Source organism: Balaenoptera ricei, chromosome X (assembly GCF_028023285.1).
Source record: "Balaenoptera ricei isolate mBalRic1 chromosome X, mBalRic1.hap2, whole genome shotgun sequence".
NCBI classification, from domain to species: Eukaryota; Metazoa; Chordata; class Mammalia; order Artiodactyla; family Balaenopteridae; genus Balaenoptera; species Balaenoptera ricei.
Genome location: NC_082660.1, coordinates 122,809,756 through 122,831,634, shown reverse-complemented (window position 1 = coordinate 122,831,634; position 21,879 = coordinate 122,809,756). Strand labels below are relative to the sequence as shown.

At 44.5% G+C, this 21,879-nt stretch overlaps 1 protein-coding gene across 4 annotated transcripts in view; it reads left to right on the top strand.

The window, feature by feature from the left end:
- The window catches only part of FGF13 (fibroblast growth factor 13), a 523,122-nt gene that overhangs the window by 296,616 nt on the left and 204,627 nt on the right, over positions 1 to 21,879 (top strand). The gene's annotated exons all lie outside the window — the stretch shown is intronic.

Below are 21,879 nucleotides of genomic sequence, written 5' to 3'. Positions count from 1 at the left end.
GAATCTTTTAGGATATACGACATACCTTTACTCCATTAGAATTTTATTTGTCTCCTGGGTAAGTGTCAATGGATTCTTTCTTGCGGTGTCTTGTCCCTCATGATTGGCAGGATTGGGCGCTTTAAGTATTTTCACTTTCAAAACAAATATGACTCATAACCAATGTGGATATGATGACTGGTTGATTTGGTGAACATTTGAAAATATGAAGTGGGAAGAAACATGACCATTGCTATAAATGTTTTTTTAAAAGCGAACCTAATGCACTGGAAATGGTATAAATGAACTAGAGGGGGAAAATGTGAACATTGGAAATAGATTCCAGTTAGCGCGAGCTTAGGGGAGAGGGCATTAAAATTAAGGAGCTATTCATTTACTTATTCAACAAATATTTAATGAGCCAGGCATTATTCCAGCACTGGAGATACAGCAGTGAGTAAAAAAAAAAAGAAGAAGACAAAAATTCCTGCCTTATTGGAGCTGACATTCAAGGGGGGAAGAAGAGACAATAAATATAAATAAAACACGTTATGTCAGATGGTGATAAGTGCTGTGGAGAAAAATAAACCAAGGAAGAGGGATGGGGGTGTTCAGGTGTATGGGTGTGTGCAGAGCGGGACGGCTAGAGAAGGCTCAAGTGGGAAGATGATATGTGCACACAGAGAGCTCCGGGCAGAGGGAAGAGTGAGTGCAGAGACCCTAAGATGAGAGCATGGGCAAGGACCGATGTGGTGGGCGTGGAGTGAGCGAGGGAGAGAGGAATGGGAGGTGAGGATAGACAGGTCGCCAGGGAGCTGGCTGGCCCACGGTAAGAAGCTTTGTTTACCAGGTATCTGGTTGATGTTTGGCTAGTGCAGTGGACACTGTTGGTTCCCTGCCCACATTCCCTTTACCAGTCGTGTGTACCTCTCCCTACGCTGCTGGGAGTATTGGTTGCTGAGGCTCATAGTTGTCCCCTTCTCTGTAGCAGGAGACCTCTTGCCTAAGGGGTGTTGCCTCCTCATCCCTGGGGGCAGTGCCCAGCCAATGACACGTTCAACCCCTTCGCCTGAAGGTGGGACCAACCCCATGGTGCCATTTGTGGTCCAGGACACCTTGCGGGATCAAGTTAGAGCTAGTCTCTGGCTGAGACCACAGCCTTGCTTAGGGCCCTCCCCTGCCCTCTCCTGCCTACTCCCTTCTCCCCCCAGAGAATCCCTGTCTCAGGCTCTGCTTCCAGGGAACCGAACTGAAAACAACCAACTTTCAGCAACATAATTTTAGAAAGTTACTATGCTCTATTTTTCTCCTCAGAGTTCGACTTTGTGTTGTATTTTATTGAAGCAGGCACCCCGGACGGTGAGGCAGATCTTTCAAGCCAGTCTCCACTGCCTTCCATTTTCTTCAGGAGTCAGGAGAGAGATCTGTGAGCTAGACGGCACTAGAGGTGACATTATTGACATCTGGGCCTGTCTCTCTAATTCTGCTCCTCAGCAGAGGAGGGCGTTTTCACTAGGGTCTTGATGGGATTGTGTTACAATGACTGACTTGTTTTTACATTGGTGAGTGAATCCACGGGAGGGTCCCTTTAGATGCCTCACTCTAGTTACTTGGAATCCTAGTCAGTACATACTGACTTCCTTCCTGCAGTCTGGCAATTATGTGTGAGTGGATATAGTATAGTATAGAATATAGTCGTTTCGTGAGAAACGGCAATGTTTTACACATCTTTTGTCTAACTACAGCCTCTTCTTCCTGTCATCTACTTTAGGAACGGGAAAGAAGCTCTGGCTGGAAAATCTGCACCCATCTCAAAACTAGCAAGCGATAAATTTACCTTTCCCCCATTTCTCACTAGTGTGGGCAAAACTGACTTGGTTATCAGGGCCAAGGTTTAGAGAATGACTGCTTTGGGTAACAAGTGTCTGGTTATAAGTATGACTTTTAGCAATGAGTGTGAGAAAACTCCAACTGAAGGCTGTCTCTTGCTTGGGCTGTGAATGAACAAAGCCAAGTTCTTGAAGGGCCTCTCCGACTCTGAGGTTCCCCACTCCCTGCTCTCAACATAGGACTTGCCCGTGGTCCTGAGGACATTTGGTCCCCCTTTCACAGAGCCACTCCTAAAGCCTGAGACCAAGGCAAGTCACATTATGTAAGATACTCTGGGATTCTTTGGGATCACTGTAACACAGATCCATCCAGACCCTAGTGAAAATGCCCTCCTCTGCTGAGGAACAGAATTAGAGAGACAGGCCCAGGTATCAGTAATGTCACCTCTAGTGCCATCTAGCTCACAGATCTCTCTCCTGACTCCTGAAGACAATGGAAGGCAGTGGAGACTGGCTTGAATGATCTGCCTTACCATCTGGGGTGCCTAGTTCAATCAAATATAGCCCAAAGTCGACCTTTGAGGCGAAAAATAGTGTATATTAGTTTTTTTTAATTGTGTTGTTGAAAGTTGGTTGTCTTAAGTTTGTTTCCCTAGAAGCAAATCCTAGGACAGGGATTCTTTGGGGGAGAAGGGAGTAGGCAGGAGAGGGCAGGGGAGGGCGCTAACCGAGCAAGGCTGTGGTCTCAGCCAGAGACTAGCTCTAACCTGATCCCCATGTATTCAGGCCCCTTTGCCCAGCTCAGTCTTCCCCCAACATATTCACCTAGAGTCGTTCAGCTGGTGTCAGCTGCCCTCTCTGACACCTTAGTTAATACTACCCTGTGGAGTAGGCAGAGGAGGTACAGTTGTTGCCACTTTGTAAATGAAGCAGTAAAGATTCGGAGACTTAAGTGACTCGCCCAAGATCACACAGCTAGTAAGCCACAGAGTCAGAGATAGACCGCAGGTCTTCTAACTGCTGTGCCTTTCCAGTGTTATGAAAAGGCAATGACTTATTTTTGGCATTCTATTAATATGGCCATTCTACTTCCTGGTGACATGGGGATGCCAGTGCCTCTCTCCGATTTAGTCAAGCCAGATCTTTGTTTTCTCCAAGTAACGTGCTCTCCTCGTTCTAGCCTCCTAGTGGCTGCCTGTGCTTCCCGTGGAGTGCTTCTGTAAGCCTCGAGCTTCTGAATTCTGGATTGTTCCCGGGCCTCATCTTACATCACTTTTCATCACTTGCACAGCCACTCATGCCCTTGTCCATCTCCATCATCTGGCAGCATATTTGTCGCTCTGGTTTATTGCCTTGGCTCCTGATTGGTTATTATTGAGACACGTCATCAGTGAGCGCCATGCTCTGCTGTGTAGGATGCTGGTCCAGACTCCAGAGAACTGGTCTCAGGGCTGCGTGTGCTCCGACTACTCCCCCAGGATTTGGCGTAAGAAAACAAACAGATAGACAGACCTACCAACCCTCCTCAGTATGTTTGGATCAGCTCGCTTCCAGTTCAACCGGAAGGTCAAAGTTTTAGGCAGCAGGGGGCAAGTGCTGAAATGGGGTGGGGGGTAGGGTAAACCTCTGTCCTGTGGAGAAGCTGGTTGGCTGTGGCTTTTACTTTTTCTTTCGTAGAAGAAAACAGAACTTTCTCAATGATTCAAAGCATCCAAGGGGGCAGGGTCCTCTCTTGCCATTATTTTAAAGATGGCCAAAGGGAAGCAGTTCAGTTACCAGCGTTGACTGAGCCCCTATTCTGGGTCCCGTAGGAAACTTTCTAGGGACCTTGTTCTGTATGACGTTAATGGGCTGTCTTTGTGGCTGATCACGCCCAAGATAGGGGGACTCCCCGGAAGTGCAGAGGAGGGGAAACTGGCAGGCTTTCGCGGACACTGCATGGCCTCTGTTTCCAGTGGTGGGGCTGGGTCACCTGTCCTCCCTCACTCCATTCTCCTTATGCCTGGGGTTGTGCCTGGGTAACATGCTTGGCCAGGCAGGGCCTGAAACCCTCACCTCACGTTTTACCCGTGTTGTGTATGAAGTGGCCGAGCTGAGTCACTACAGGCCCTGAGGTGAAGCGGGGTATGTGAGAGAAGCCCTACCCCCCTCTACATTGTTTCCAGGGTACCTGCAGGTTGGCACTAGGCCCCATCCAGCAGGAGAAAGGAAGCCTGGCCTGGGCAAAACACCCTTTGTAAACCACCCGCCTGGGCTTGGGCGGTCCTGTAGGGCATCGAGCTAAGGAGGCCTCCCCCCACCCCTCCCACCCCAAATGCTGAGTGACGCGTGTGCCACCACGTGACAGCATTCACACGTTGGGGTTACAGACACCCGCCTGTATTTAGATTCATGCCAAACCCAGGGGGCACAGCTACTTATAATTTTCTTGCCAAAACATGGAAAAAATTAGGGGTTTGTTTCCTTTTAATTCAATGAGGAAAAGTACTACCATCTCCTCCAGCAGCTGAGTATGAGGAAGTACTGATGACATCTTTGTGTTTCCCTCTGGAAGTATAGTTCAGCCTGTTTTGGGGGGACCCCTTCTACTCTTTTTGTTGTTGTTATTTCTGAATTTCAATTCGAGAAGGAAAATTTAAAAAGTTGTCTGGAGGAACTTGCTCTCAAGGGCCAGTGCTGGCAAACCTTAATTGAATAATCCCCGTCTAAGGGTGTTTCCTTGCAGGGTTGCGTCTGTGTCCGCCACTGGCCCGCAATGGGCCTAGGTCACAAGGTTTTCTGCTTGTACACGTTGTGCATGCATGGTGTCTAGCGTGGTACCTCAAGGAAAGAAATGTCTGTGTTATCACATCAACATACCCCCGCACACCCACCTTTTCCTTCTGAAGAGCTGCATAAGACGAGACGAAAAGAAGCTGAGATCGATTCGTTCACCTGTTAACCTCATGTAAACATTCATTGGCTTGCTCATGTCTGTATGTCTCAGAGTCTAGCACAGATCTGATATGTAGTAGATGCTGAATAAATGGATATGCTAATGAGCTTATTGAACCTAAGAAGTTTATCTGTGTATTAGATGCCGGCTTTAGGATCGGACCTGGTTGTGTTCCTAATTCTGGCATATATTTTCTGGGTAACCTTAAGCAAATAACTCCTAGAGCCTCAGCTTCCCTCCTTGTAGCAATCAGGATAATATCAATGCTGGCCTTGTTTATTTCACAGAGTTGTTAGGTAGATCAAAATTAAATAAAAATGAAGGACTATATGAGAATGTACTTTGAGAACTGAAATGCTAAACACATCGAGCTGGTTACTCTTCTACTGGTCACACATGGCATTGAGTTTGCGTCTCGTCTGTATCATCGTGATAACAACACTGTGTTTTTCACTCACTGCGTTAAAACATTTTGATAGCACGCAAGAGAAATGATGCTGATTGTTGACAAATTTCATTTAGGATAATCACCTCCGAGCAAGGAGAGCACAGAATTATGTTGAAGTGTTGAATTTAACCTTTTCCAGTGTGTATAAACACATGGTTATAAAATATGGAATGAAATACAAAATATCTTCCCATCAAGTAAAAATTCACTCTGTCATAACACTGAAAGAGTTGGAGGAAAGATTCCAACTCCGCAGACCCAATGTGCTTGCCCAGGACACGGGGGACACATGCAGAGCAGAATGATGGAGAAAACACTGAAACCCACAATTATTAGATTTACGGTTGGGCTAGATCAGTTTCAAATATGGAAAAAGAGGAAGTAAAATAGTGGGTCATCAGTTGGGAGGAAGGAGACAGACTGCGACTTGAAGGTGGGCAGCTCATGTCCTGTGATCTCGGAATGGGTCTGCCTCTTGGTTTTTTTTGTTTTTTTTTTTTGGTTAATGTATGTATGGGCTTTTCCAAATCTAGCAATCTGGCAAGACACATTGATAAAAATGATCACATAAGAAGAGTGCCTGGGACCTAATAAGCATCCAGGAAGCAGTAGCTGCTGTCATCATAATAATGTCTGACCAAATATCTGGGCACCCTATGGCCCAGTCAAGGAGACACATAAAATTAACCATTACAGTACTCTTCAATAATCGCAGGCCCTTTTCCCTGACAAGCGGGGCTAATCCAATTATCATGGCAACAGGACTCAACCAGTTCCTGCTTTACCCCGTGAGCTGAGGGGCGTTCCTCAGGCTGTTTCCTGCAGCCATTGCTGGGGCGTATTACAAGTCTGCAGTATGCTTCTGGCGAGCTTCTGGGAGAAGAAAAGCAAACTGGACTTGCTCAGGGGCAAAGAGGCAAAGATGAAGCCAAGAGCAGAGGCAGGAGGCCTCCCCTGGCTGGAGATTCCCAGCTCGGCATGCTTACTGCCTCTTCTGCTTCGCTTTGCCACTTCCTCCGTTATTTCCAATCACCCTAAATATGGATGTCAGCATAAAAGCCATGTTCCTCTCGTGCTCATCAGGAGGGGCTCCCAAAGTTCCATGTAGAACAGAGGAAAGTCTAAACTAGCCTGCAGGAAAAGGCTGGCAATCCAAAGTACCCTGTGGTTCAGTCCATCATTGCTGCTTCCTATATCCGACTGTGACCCACCCTGCTCTCAGCCCAAAATGTTTTTTCCAGGTTGCCATAGCTTGACCTGAGGATCTCTTTGCCAACTAGGGACTGACTGCCTCAGAGGTGATGTCTCAAGCTTCTGAGACTATCTCACATGCACTGAGCTTGTCTTTGAGAAGTTGTCAGTTAAACAAGTGTTACGTAGAGACATTGGGAGAGGAAAGAAGAAAGAATTGCTCTCTAGATATCTGTGGAAGGTTACCGATTGCAGTTCTGCAGTTCATAGGACCTCTATCTCTTCCACCACTCAGCAAATAAATGCCTAATTGGCTGGGAGAGGATTTATGTGGAACATTTTGCCCTGGCTTTCTTTGGTGCAATCTTTAACTCCACTTAACTCTCCATTAGGAAGGAAGCAGAAGGCCATCTCTGGTATGAGAACTGGGAAATGTTTCCATTCCCCAGCTGACATTTTTCAAGCTTGTGAAGTGTGGCGTGTTTCAATTTCTTGATGGTGCCAACAGACCCTCTTCAAATGACTGGGTTTCTCTGTATGAGTCTAATTAATGCAAATATTGGAGGCATGTCAAAGGGACTAACTGGCTCCTAGGCTGGGCTAGGTGTCCGGGCGCTTCGGTTCTGAGGTTGTTTCCCGCCCTTCTCCTCTCCCACTAGCACTTGAAGTGTTAGATTGGTTTGGTGGAATCTTTGACATAATGACAGAAGAAAATAGATTGATGGAAGAGAAACAGGAATGGTGTAAAGGATCAAAAGAATCGATTTCTCAAGAATGTTGTTTTGCAAACTGCCCATCCTCATCTCCATCACTGCCATTAATACTTTCCTGCTGTGTGAAAGTTTCCTGGCTCCCAGTCTATATAGACACATTTAGTACAATGACATTGTGCAGGAGAGAGCTAAGTGTGAGGAGATGTCTCTCCTAGGCTGAAAGGAGACTTTTCCCTCTGGGAAGTGTATATTCCATGGAATTACCATTTTCAAAGGGTATCTATATTAAGCAGCATTGTTAGATGCTGCATAGTGTTTGCCATTATACTTCTGTTCATAAAAGTTTATATTCCTAGAGGATGTACCCAGAATACAACCACTTCTTCCCGCCTATACCACCAAGTCCTAACTGCTGTCAACCCTGGCCTGGATCATAGCAGTAGCCTCCTAACCAGTTTCTCTACTTCTGAAGTCTGTTCTTTATATAGTGGCAAGAATGAGCTGTGGATCACATGAGCCAGATCCCATCACTCTTCTGCCTGAATCCATCCAATGGTTCCCCACCACTCAGAACTGAAGCCAGAGGTATTAACACGGCCTAGTGAGCAGGCTTCCTGTTGCTTTTCTGACCTCACCTCCTCCCACTCTCTCCTTCAGTCTTTCACTTCCAGCCACATTGGCTTTCTTCATCTTCTTAAAAAAAATACACAAAACAGCAAGTCCTACTCTTCCCTCAGGATCTGTGCATTTTTGATCCCTCTCCTGGGAACACTTTTCTCCTGGATATCTCCATGGCACTTCACTCAGGCCTCTGCTCTGACGTCTCCTTGCATTGCCCTAAAGGAAAGCTAACTGACGTGGCAGGAGCTTAACTTGTAAAAGTTTATTTCTCATGTACATGGGTCTAGCGGCAATTCCGAGCCCCTGCCTTCCCTTGAGTGACTCAGAGACCCTTGGAAGTCTCATCTTCCTGATTTATTTACTCTCTGTTTACCCCTCAGCTCCACTGCAAATGTATAAACTCCATGAGGACGAGGGTTTTTCTCTCCATTTTTTTTCCTGTATACTGTATACATTGAATAGTGCCTGGTATATGGTAGGTTCCCAATAAATATTTGTTGAAAGAATATTGATAGGTAGTATTATGAGAGGCAGTGGAAAATAAAAAGGCCAAAGGAAGCATCTTTGTGCATATGCTTTCTTCTTAGGCTGAAGATGATGAAGATGGGTCAGTTCCACATAATGATATTTGATTATTGTTATTAAATTACCTGTTGAAGGCTTATGGGCTGTAGAACCTAGTTAGGTTTTCAGCATTAAACATTGTATATTGTATTAGTTTTCTGCTGCCCTAACAAAATACCACAATCTAGGTGGCTTAAGCAATGCAAATGTATTATCTTACAGTCCTGGAGGTCAGAAGTCAGACACGCATCTCACCAAGCCAAGACCTTAGTCTTGGCTTGGCTTGGCTTGGCTTGGCTTGGCTGTATTTCTTTCTGGAGGCTCTACAGGAGGATCTGTTCCCTTCTTATTTTGGTTGTTAGCAGTATTCAGTTCCTGGTAGGATGGAGATCCCTGTCCCCTTGCTAGCTGTCAACTGAGGACTGTTCCCAGCTGCTAGAAGCTACGTGTATTCCTTGGTCCTGGCCTCCTTCAGGCCAGTATTCAAAGCCAGCAACATCCTGTTGAGTCCTTTCACACTTTTACTCTGGCCTGTCTCTGCTTCCTTCTCATCTCTGTGACCGAGACTTCTCTCTTTTGATTTTAAGAGCTCATATGATTACATTGCACCCACCTGGATAATCCTTGTAACGGTCAGCTTATTAGTAACCCTCATTACATCTGTAACCTTCAGGTAACATATGCACAGGTTCCAGGGACTAGGGTGTGGGCATCTTTGAGGGGCCATTGTTCTGCCTACCATGGATATAAAATCAAGTGTAAGATACGGCATAGTGAGTAAGAGTAAAGGCTCTGGAGACATGAAGACCTGGGTTTGAATCCCAGCTTTCATCTTGATGCTGGGTTCCTCTGGATATGTTTCTTAACCTCTCTGACATTCAGGTTCCTCTGTGCCAACAGGGGACAATAATGACACCTGCCTTATGGGATTGTTGTGGATATTGGAAATATGTGAAAGTGTGTATACACGCCAGGCACTCTACTTTACTCCTTTCAAAAATATAATGTGAGTATCGAATGGATAAACAACAAGGTCCTACTCTATAGCACAGGGAACTATATTCAATATCCTGTGATAAACCGTAATGAAAAATAATATATATATAACTGAATCTCTTTGCTCTACAGCAGAAATTAACACAATATTGTAAATCAACTATACTTCAGTAAAAAAAGAAGAAAAATGCAACTTTGCAATTTTGTAATAACTTAAAAAAATATGTGACTATTCCTAGTGTCCTAAACGGGAGCACCAAATCCAGCTTTGAACCCACCTCAGAAGACCTTGCCTTTAATAGGATTAAGGAGTGCTCTTTTGCTAAAACCTCACTTAACCAGCTGGGTTTGTAGGGAATGAGGGGGAAGTTTTATTTAAGTGTTCATGATTCATTTACACCTAAATCATTAAATGCTATTTTAAGGACATTTAATGGCTCGAGGCTTTTCAAACATTCATAATGCCTCTTTTCTTAAACAGAAATGCTGCCAAGAGTAAACTCAAATGCCATTAGCTTTGAAAATTTTCAGAAACAATTTAGAGTAGGTTCTAACCTGGCGCACTATATTCTTCCATCTGTGATCCCCGCAGGGACAGGCCTCCTGAGCAAGAAGCACCAGCTCTGTTTACTGAATGAGGAGTTAGAAACCATGGCGGGCCTGAGTGCAGAGAAAAGCACTCATTTTACTGGAATATTTCTGTTTGAGAATTCTTTTCTGGATATCAGCTGTTGTAATTGGGAATTTTGTTCTAAAGCTTTTCATTAGCTAAAAAGTTCAACTCTTTGAACTATCTTAAGGGGGAAGAATTCTTTCACAGAATATAGGTGAGAACTGCATTTCCTGGAGGTTTTGAAGACAATTTGAGCTTGCAAATTAATGAATTTGATGTTGTGGCCAAATTGAACTAACTGCCTTTTTTTAAACATTTTTATTTTATATTGGAGTGTAGTTGATTAACAATGTTGTGTTAGTTTCAGGTGTACAGCAAAGTGATTCAGTTATACATATACATGTATCTATTCTTTTTCAAGTTCTTTTCCCATTTAGGTTATTATGGAATATTGAGCAGAGTTCCCTATGCTATACAGTAGGTCCTTGTTCGTTATCTATTTTATGTATAGCAGTGTGTACATGTCAATCCCAACCTCCCAGTCTATCCCCCCCAGTTCCTGCCTGGTAACCATAAGTTGGGTCTCTAAGTCTGTGAGTCTGTTTCTGTTTTGTAAATAAGTTCATTTGTATCATTTTTTGAACTAACTGTCTTCTGATGAGCTTGAGTGCAGCTTGCGATTAACTAGGGAGGGAAAGATTTAACCAGAGCATCCTTTAAATGAAATAAGACATGCCAGGGCTCACGTCCTGATCAGTTGAAAGAGCCTTCTCCCATCTCTTTTCCGGGGCCTTCTTTCCCCCTTTACTACTTCTCAATCCACTGGCACAGCCATACTATGTTGAATGCCGGGTAGCACAAAGCCACAATGATAATATGCATACTTTATAGCTTTTGAGAAAGGGTTTTTATAGATCAGCCCGTATATTGGTATTTACTTCATAGTTCCTGCCAAAGGGTTAGTCAAGATGGACTGCTAATGTACTTGAGTGAACTTTCTTCAATGTCACTGGGGCTGGAAGGACACATCAGTAAGTGATAGAAGCACACATGCTCATGGAACAGTGGCAGGAAGAGGAAGTAAGAGAACTCTGCTTGCTTGAAAGTGAGGGTAGTATTTTATAACTGGTAAAGTAAAATGAGTTTGCTGCTTAGATACCTTTTTGCGGGGACATGGAGATGTAGAGGTGACTTTGATGGTACTGACTCTCCCAATCATATAATTTTTAAGCAACATTACGGTATACTTTTCCAGTCACTATCACCAGGACTGAGGAATTTCTGGCTGTCAGCAGAGCCTGTGAGGTGGGGTTTCCTGGGCTCTCGAGACATCTCAGGAGATTTGGAGCAGCCATGAGATTTTAATTAGAGCTTAGCTTTCAAAACATGAAATAAAAATGCGAAGGAAATAGTGACCATGCGTAGTGCAGGCCTCTTCTAGCATGCCATCCATGTGAAGAAGTATGGTGACAATGAACACATTTTCTAGAAAGACGGGTGTAATGCTTGAGAGTGCACTCTCTAGTATGTACGTGACGAAACCTCATTCCTCTGAGATTTAATGCTCTAAAAATGGAAAAGATTGATAGGAGAAAATAGGCTTTCTATAGCAATTTAGCCTGTGATGTTGCCCAAGAAAGGTCTTAAGATCAAAGATTTCAGGCGAGAACGTTTCTGTGAGTAGCTATGACATCATTCTGTGAGCCTAACCGGAGCTCCTGTACTAATAGTTATTAAAGGCAAAGGCATGTCACACACACACACACACACACACACACACACACACACACACACACACACACACACACGGCAGAGCTGGCTGGAACAACATGCTGCGGGCGGTCCCCTTAGTTTACTGTGTCTGAAGAGAAAGGCCGCTTACGAAATGGTGCCAGTGACTTCCATCATTATGCACGGAGGAAGAGGCAAAATTTGGTAGAAAAGCCATACCTAGAATCAATCTATAAGTAATCTTTAAAGGCTGCCTAGATATTTTAGCCCCTAGGACATCGTGGCCAGAAGCACTCTGTATTAAAAAACAAAATAAGTGAGACCAAATAAAACTTTTCAATGAAACCAGTCATAATGAAACATTTTCAAGAAATTCCAGATGGCATTCTGGAAGAAATACCATTTGTCGGTCATTTTATTACTCTGTGAGCAGTACAGCCGTCTTTTTCTCCTGTCGGTCATTCTCCATACTTTGGTTAGAAAACTAACATGAGGGCCGTGTGAAGCCTTGTCTGGACCAGCTAGAAAGTAGGTGGTTGACATTTGTTTTCTTGAGAAAGTCACTTTCATGTTAAATAGGATTCAGCCTCTGTTAATGCTTAGGGAGTACTTAGTACCTATGGAGTAACTATCAAAGGCTAGACATTGTGCTGGATGGTTCCATCCAAGTATCTCTTTTAATTTTAAAAACAACCTTGTTAGGGGTTAAACTCTGATTCAGTTGGATCGTCTGTAAAAGGTAGGAAATTGACGGGCCCAAGGTTATGCAGTAGGTGGCAGAGGTCTCCAGAGTTCAGTGCTCTTTTTTCTATCCTGTGGCTGGGTTTCCAGGAGTATACATTTAATTGCCACCCAAATAGTTGTTTGGCCTCAAGGGAAAAGGGAATGAACCCATACTGAGCGCCGACTGCATGACTATCTGCCAGCCACTGTTCTAGGTGCATTTCAGTCTTTAATATGACTAGCAGTCCCCTCAGAACCTTGTGAAAATACAGATTCTGACTCTGTTGGTCTAGACTTGGCAGGGATGCGGGGCTGCATGTCTAACAAGCTCCCAGGCGATACCCATGCTGCTGGTCCAGGGTCCTGACTTCAAAATAGCTATCAGACTGTTTTATTGGTTCAAAGAGGAGACAGGACTTGCCCAAGTTCACACTGTCGAGACCACTTCCGGTCTCAGAACTGGGATTAAAAAACAATTTTATTACTTTTTTATCGAAGTAGAGTTGATTTACAATGCTGTGGCAATCTCTGCTGTAAAGCCAAGTGACTCAGTTATACACATATGGACACTCTGTTTTCATATTCTTTTCCATTATGGTTTATCACCGGATATTGAATGTTTCCCTGCGCTCTACAGTAGGACCTTGTTGTTTCTCCATACTATATATAATAGTTTACATCTGCTAATCCCAAGCAGGCTTGTGGTTGCCAAGAGAGAGGGAGGTGGGAGAGGGGAGAAGTGGGAGTTTGGGATTAGAAGTGGGATTTGAACCAGGACTGGTGGATTATGAAGCCTTTGCCAGTACATCGTTTTTCATTCCCTAAGGCTTTTAAAACTTTCTCCTTGAGAGAGCCACTTGTATTCCATATTTAACTCAGGGGCTTAGAACTCTGAAGTTGTAGTATCTTCTAGAGCGCGTCCTCCTTTGTTCAGGAAAACATCTTTGCAGTTAATTGTGCTTACATTTGCGGCTTTAATTTTTCTCTTGCTCCTTTGATTAGACACACTGGTTCCACCCTAGCTGCACCTTAGAACCACCTGGGGAGCTTGACTACCAAGGTCCATACCCCGCTCCAAGACCAATTAAAGGAGAATTTCTGGAGGTGGGTCCAGGCATGGGCATGTTATAAAAGCTCCCTACGTGATCCTGATTTTGTAGCTAGGGTGGAGAGCCCCTGAATTACAGGGTTCAAGGGAGCAATTTCTGGAAAATGTAATGCAAACCTCCTTTTTTTGTGATGTCATGAAAGAAGGACTAGTGTATTTATTGAGCCAGTCACCAACAAGGTTCCCGATGAATTCTTGGTACCATTTTGTCTTGTGACCATGAGCTTGGACTGCACTGTGGTTCAAGTTGGGGCACATGTGAAGTTTGCAGTGGCTCTGGGTGGACCTTGAGGGTGAGGAGCCTATGTGGGGAGTCGATGAGGAGAGACCCGAGCGGTGAGATGCAGCATCACAGACTGGCTTCAGGGCCCAGACACCTGTTCTCACCGGCCCAAGACATTGACCTTGAGGAGTATTAATAAGAAGAGAGCTTGCTTTGAGTCACTGCAACAAAACTGGCTAGTGAGGAGATAGTCATATTGAAACACAACAAAAACACAGGGCAGGGGGTGGGTTCATGCTGTGGTAGAACTGTGGACAAACCACCGTGGCTGAGTGCTCAGGCTGGAACGCACCGGCTGTGGGGAGATATGAGCTGCTGTAGTGTTTTACGCAGTGAATAGCACCACTGCCCGAGGGGACGTGGCCGCCATGGGCTGAGGTGTGCAAAGAAATGGAAATACAGTTGATCCTTGAACAACGTGGATTTGAACTGCCAGGGTCCACTTACACGTGGGATTTTTGTTCACTAGTAAATACTACAGGACTACGTGATCCGCGGATGGCTGAATCCGCAGATGTGGAACCACGGGTATGGAGGAACCGCGGAGAGGGAGGGCTGACTACAAGTTATACGTGGATTTTCAGCTGCGTGGAGATTTGGCACCCCTAACCCCGCATCTTGTTCAAGGGTCAAGTGTAGCAAGATAACCAGGGGCCAGAGCCCACCCTCCAAAGATGAGAGAGGAATTTTCACTGGAGAAAGCAAGAAATGGCTTAAAACAGTCATTCTTAACTCTAGCTGTGCAGTAGAATCACCCGAGGAGCCTGGAAACCCACCAGTGCTCTGGCCCCAGGCTGGAGACTCTAGTGTAATTGATCTGGGGCGGCCCCATGGGTGCTTTAGTTTTTAGAGTTCCCCAGGTGATGCTGATGCTCAGCCCCGCCGAGAACCACTGGTATGGATTGTGTTTGTCCCTGGTGGAGAAGGATGCAGACGGCAGAGGTAGCTGGAGCAGGTAAAACGAACCGCTGGGGCAATCATACTGCCAGTGTGATCCCTGACCAGCAGCGGCAGCACTTGGGAACTTGTTAGAAATGACAATACTCACGCCCACCCCAGAACACCTCCATCAGAAACTCTAGTGGAGGACTTCCCTGGTGGCACAGTGGTTAAGAATCTGCCTGCCAATGCAGGGGACACGGGTTTGATCCCTGGTCCGGGAAGATCCCGTATGCTGCGGGGCAACTAAACCAGTGTGCCACAACTACTGAGCCTGCATGCCACAACTTCTGAAGCCCACGCGCCTAGAGCTTGTGCTCTGCAACAAGAGAAGCCACTGCAATGAGAAGCCCGTGCACCACAACAAAGAGTAGCCCCTGCTCGCCGCAACTAGAGAAAGCCCGCATGCAGCAACGAAGACCCAATGCAGCCAAAAATAAATAAATAAAATAAATTAATTAGAAACAAGAAACTCTAGTGGAGGGGGCCCAGCAGTCTGTGTCTTAGCAAGCCTTGCAGTGGACTATGATGGATACTTCAGCTTCGCTTGGACTCGAGCAGGGTGCATGGGAGAGGAATGCCATGACATCAGGCTAGAAAACTTGAAAGTAATGGGCTGGTATCAGCTCTCTGAACAGTATATTGAGCTGTGTTAGCATCACCCAGTGTTCTAAGGTGGAATGTATTTCTTGGCATTTCTTTCTCACGTGCTTGAAATGGCAGTGGGGACAAAACCTATGTCATTGCTGCTGGGGCAGAGGACTTCTGAAAGCACACACTGCTCTGCTAGAGGAAGCTGCCACTTTTCTTCTTAAGGGAGTCATTTCTGTCTTCAGTAGGGGGATGCATCCTTCCTGGTGACATGGGCCCTTTGATGATGAGAATGCCGGCCTTCAAGGAAGCTCCTTAGATAAGGCCACAGAGAGTTGCTCTGTCTCCTCTTCTCGCTTCTCATCCGCATTTGAGCTGGGTCTTTGGTAGCCTGTGCCCTGTCTGTTATTCACAGCACGTGCCTGAAGATACTCCCCTAGAGTTGAGCAATGCCATTGGTGCCGCACAGTGTCATCACTCACTAGAGAAAGCCTTTGCCCTGAGCTGAGTGAGGACCCCACTGGTGTGTAGCCGTAGTGCTTTCCATCTTGTTGGGGGCTTTCTGTTACCCGGATGATTGGCATGCTCACTAGTGCATTTTCCTCGCTTTTTGGTCTGGACTGTGTGGGCCAAACTCCCCTGAATAGAAGAGCTGAGTCCTTGCAAGATGCTGAGCATTTCCGAAGGTCACAAAGGGGCTTCCAGGACTGGTATGACTGCTTTACAGAGAGGTTTATAGAACACAGGGGGCTTACCTGTCATCAAGTCTAGTGATTCTCAACTAAGATGATTTTGCTCTCATCCCACTGGTAAAGGGGGATTTGACAATATCTGGAGAACTTTTTGGTTGTCACAGGTTGGACAGGGATCCTACAGTGCACAGAACAGCCTCTCGGAACAAGGAATTATCCAGCCCCAGATGTCAAAGTGCTAATGTTGCGATACCCTGGCCTAGTCCACATCACTTATTTTTGAAATGAGAAAACTGAGGCTCAGAGATCTGACGTGGCATTCAAAGGTCACCCGGGAAGTCAGCTGTGACTCAGGGTGGGGATCTTGGTACAGTGCTCACCGGCTCCACCTCTGTCATGGGCAGCGTTTCCTCCATTGCAGCCACTACTATGTGCCTGCCAGGTACCGGGCAATGTGCTGGACTCTTTCCATTTATGACCCCTTCTTCTTAGCACACACCTTCAAGGGAGGCAGGACTCTCCCTAGAAGGGACTGATTTTATGCATGCAAAATTACCATGTGCAAAGCATTGTAGGCCACTAGGAAAGCAAGGATGATACCAAAAGAGACATTGTTCTGGTCTTCTGGGAGCTTACATTCAAGTTGTGGAGGAAAGACCATATATATGAAAATAATTATCAGTCTAACTTTTCAGTAAAAACCTAGGATTATGACCAGAAAGCTGTCTCAAGACATGACAGGATAAATTTCTTAAAATGTCATATGGACATGAAGAGTTAGAGTGAGCTTTGTGGGAAGGCTGGGTGAAGAAGGAGGGCATCCTTCATTTGATTCATAAGAATTCTTTGTGTTTTATGATGGACCCCACATACAGAATGGCAAATGAGACAAAGAATGTTTCTGCCTCAGAGAGCTTGTATTCTTGTGGGAAGAGTCAGATGAGCGACACATACATACCTACCTACATACATAAAATAATTACAGATTGTGACGAGTGCAAACCTACCTAACATGGCTGAAAAGACATCTCAGAAGAGGTGGCATTTGAGTAGAGCCTGAAGGACATAAAGGGGGCATCAGAGTGAACAGCAAGTACAAGGTCTTTAGGCAGGAAAAAGCCTAGCATATTCTAGATACTAATGTAAAGCTAGTGTGTGGAAGAAGATAGGCATGTGATGGAATTGAGGAGGTGGGTGGCCACCGTGGTAGGGAGTTTGCATTGTATTCTACTATGAAAAGAGCAAAACAGCCTGAACAAACAGAATTGGAGGAAGGCTGGATAGTGCTTGGGGGTTGCATGGAGATGGGGGAGATCGCAAAGGCAAAGGTAACTGAAATTTCTAGAAATATTTTACAGTTATTTCTATCTTAGCCAAATCAAATGATCATTAGTATTGATCAATTCAGTTCAGTGAATTATTTATTTAAGTTACTCATTTACATTTAAACCTGCCATCTTGATAGTATCCAGTGTGGCAGTAAAGCTTGAACAATAGATACACATAAGTAGATAGAGTGTAAGTTGGGAGGCAAAATGGAGGTCTTAACTCCTGTGGTTAAGATGTACCAACCAATCCTGTGGTTGATGTACCTTTCAGCTTGACAGGTGCTCAGTGACAGGGAAAAGTAATCACTCTAATTACTCTGTTTTCTTCTCACTTTCTTTCTCATTATGTGAGGACATTTGATAATCTGTATATTTTGCCATATTTTCTGTTTCATAGATGTTTTCAAGTATTTGCTTGTTGAAGTCACTAATATATGTCTAATAACTTTGGTAGTCCCATGGCTGTGTTCATTTCTGTTGCCCTGGTGATCTCAGATTTGCTTTGATTTAAAATCATGTCATTAATTATGTTGAGTCATCTTTCTGAAGAGTTCATTTAAAAAGAGAAAAAAACAAGGCTTCCCTGGTGGCGCAGTGCTTAAGAATCCGCCTGCCAATGCAGGGGACATGGGTTCGAGCCCTGGTCCGGGAAGATCCCACATGCTGTGGAGCAACTAAGCCCGTGTGCCACAATTACTGAGCCTGCACACCGCAACTACTGAGCCTGTGCTCTAGAGCCCACGAGCCACAACTACTGAGCACATGCGCCACAGCTACTGAAGCCCACGCACCTAGAGCCTAGAGCCCGTGCTCTGCAACGAGAGAAGCCACCACAATGAGAAGCCCGCGCACCTAGAGCCTAGAGCCCGTGCTCTGCAACAAGAGAAGCCACCGCAATGAGAAGCCCGTGCACCACAACAAAGAGTAGCCCCCACTCGCCACAACTAGAGAAAGCCCACGCCCAGCAACAAAGACCCAACTCAGCCAAAAATAAATTAATTAATAAATTTATAAAAATAAAATAAAGAAAAAAGAAAAAAACAGCATCATCAAATAATTGAGGGCTTGTTAACTGCTTCCAGGTTGAAGCCAGCACACCTTGTGAATCACAGTGGCCTGGTGAGGGACCAGGTGCCTTTGTGGCATTGTCTAACTAGTTTCCTAGGTTGTTTCTGGTTGCTTTTCTGTCTTTGAATAAAGACAGAAAACTTCGTCGGAGACAGAGATAATCTTTGAAGCTAAGAAATACCGGTGATCCCCATCCCTGTTAAATATATCAATGTTTGTACAAAGCAGTCTTACTTTAGACTTTCTGGTAAACACACTGGAATCCTGGCTTCTAGGCTGGGCTTTTCCAATAGCTGTGTGGCTTGTCAAGTCACTTCCCCTTCTTGAGCTTTATTTACCTTATGTTTTAAGACAAAGGGGTTGCATTAAGTTATCGCTAAAGGAATTGTGTTTGGAATGTTGTGGAAGATTGTAGTGTTCGTGATACTACTAAATATTGGGGTAGGTATTTTATGTAACCTATGTTATATTTATTGATAAAAGTTATAGAGTAAAACAGGAAGTGGATAATTTTTTTTTTTTTTTGTCTGCGTGTGGGCTTTCTCTAGTTGCGGCGAGCAGGGGCTACTCTTTGTTGAGGTGCGTGGGCTTCTTATTGCGGTGCCTTCTCTTGTTGCGGAGCACGGGCTCTAGGCGCATGGGCTTCAGTAGTTGCAGCATGCGGACTCAGTAGTTGCGGCACAGGCTCTAGGGCACATGGGCTTCAGTAGTTGCGGCTCGCAGGCTCAGTAGTTGTGGCACACGGGCTTAGTTGCTCCGCGGCATGTGGGATCTTCCCGGACCAGGGATCCAACCCGTGTCCCCTGCACTGGCAGGCGGGTTCTTAACCACTGCACCACCAGGGAAGTTCCAGAAGTGGATTTTCTAAACATAGAAAGGATAAATGATTGTTAACTTCTTTAACTAAAAAAATACATTTAAGAAGTATATTACTTGGAATTATCTTTAATTTTATCAAAGATTGTTTTGCTACAGATTGATGCTTTCTTTATATCCAGTTTGAAATGGGAACACTATTTCTGTGAACATGAGTACCTCAGACCAGGTCATCAGGTTTAGATGTAAACTCTCTTCCCTTACCATGAATGCCCCCTGACCCCTGACCGTGACCTTGATCTAGGTGATTGCTGAGAAGCCTGGGGGAGAGTGGGGGTGGTTTAATGCCAATCCAGTACTGATGCTGGGAAACCAACCCTGGATGCAGGCTTGCCCACCTAATGGTTAGTCAGTAAACGCCTTTTATAATGGGAACTAGGTCTTTCATAAATTGTGCCCTTAACTGTCATGCTACCAGTAAAGTCACTTATTTTTGCCGCCCTCATGTCTGCGTATGCCACCTGTCAGTGTCTGCGTGTCTTTGGGTGTGTGAATTTGCATGTGTGCACTTGTCTCCTCCAAGTCTCAACCACTCTTGTGGGACTTTGGAATTCTGAGTAGGTGATCAAGGCCAAGGGCACTTGATCAAGGGCTGAGTGGGTGCCGTTTCCCAGCAGAGGCCTACTCCTTGGCTGCTGTTGTCATGGGGCTCGCGGACTTTCTCAAAGCATCGGCCCCACGGTCCAGAAATCAACCATGAGGGATAAGCCACTCTTACCATCTGATCTGTCTTGGAGAGTCAAGTTGAACCTCTGAAACTGGAAGAGGTTTGGTATAAATCTATCGTCTACCTAATCACTGGAGTCTTTCGTGCACCTTCAAGATTAGATAAATATTATTGAGAAGAACAGCAGGAGTCATTGAGTAAATGTGGACAAATGGTTCCAATGAACAAAGGCGAGAGTGGTTTTCAGAGGCTAGAAGTGGTGTGCAAGAAGAAATGTACTAGAAGGGGGAAAATAGCAGAAATCATAGTACTAAGCCAGGGAAAGGTAAATCCCATTCTTTCTTCCTGTTTTCATGAGCTGACTTCTTTACAAGTCTCTCTCTTTTCTAGAGCTGGTGCCCCTTGGAAGCATTGTCTCCTCATCCTTTTTTGTAAGGAAGTAGCATTAAGGTACCCACCTGCCTTGATGCTGGGGTCTTGTGGGAAGTCCCCTCTCATTCCTGCTGCTGTCAATTGCACATGCATCCACTGTCCTACTTGAAGGAGCCCTAAGAATAAATGAATTTAATATAATAGTTTTAATCTTTCATCCAAAATAAATTTACGTTCAGAGATTTTATACACCTGTGTGAGGTGTTGCGTGTATGATGCCACTTCTGTTTAAGAAGTCCAAAATATTTTTAGCTCTCGTGTCAACACGACACCCAGGTGTACTGATAGATTGAATATTCTTTTTTTTCTTTCTGTTTTGCCTGAATTGACTGATGTTTGGGGCATTGAGTAGAGACGGCCTGGACCCAAAGCTAAGCCATTAACTCCCAGATGTTCACGATTTCCAAGGAAATGTTCTGTGCCTGTGGTCATTACTCAGATGGCACCTTAAATGCTCGCATCTTGGCACCTTTTGCACTTGCTAAATTCAGTTTGAAGAAAGAACAGGAGAGAGAGAATTTTGTGGAAAGCAATTATCTTGCACTTTTGTGACTTTCATGCTTTCCCATCATGATGAATTTGGGGGCTGGTTCTTGTATCAGTCACTGGGTTGCTTTCACTAGAATTTTGTTGTATGTTACAGATAACCAGTTGTATCTAATTAAACAATAATGATGGCAGTGCAAGGCATTTTCTGGGAATTAATGACCAGCGGGGAAAAGCTGATGGCTGGAGAGTCAGCCAAAGGCTATTACCTTCAGCCTGTCATTAATCTCCAGAAATGCCCATTTGTGACGTCATTTTTGGTATTGAAAATGGAAGACAATTTACTGGTGTTTATCATGTACTTCTGAATAGCAAGTTCTCTACATATTATCCAAAAGTTGTTCTTTTCTTTTTAATCCTCCAATTGTCCTTTAATCTTAAAATTTGTTTCTTATATACAGTGCATGAAAATGGGATTTCTCAGCTTCTATATAATCATGGGTGGGGTTTTGTGGTTTGTGTTTTTTTTTTTTTTTTTTTGAGTTCCAAGTTTGGGAGGTTTTCCTAAAATGTTTTGTATGGTAAAATCAAAATTTATCTTTACCTATGATGCTGGAATTTGATAAGTGTCTATATTATCGTAACTAACTGCTCATGGCAGGTAATGGTTGCAAATGGTTTAAATAGCAGCTGTTGCTACCGAAGATGTGCATTCAACGACCAGATTCTAAGAAGTTATAGTCACATGCCTAGTAGATGAAGGGAGCTCTGCCAGGAAAAGCAGTGGTGGTTTGTCTATATAGTATTTTTGATTAGTGCTGCTGGGCGCTAGAGGAAAATAGAAAGAGAAGTAACTAAAATATTCATCACCTTCTTGCATAATTTAATGACTTATAAAGGAAGACAACAATTCCACATACAAGCAATCTATCAAGAACTTGTTCTAAACTCATAATACGAATTTCAAAGTTATGTTGGTTTTTATACCATTTTTACTCCAACGTGAAAGAAAGTTCTTAATGTCCCTTATGATCCCAGCCAGTGAGCTGGGAATGTTTTGCCAAAC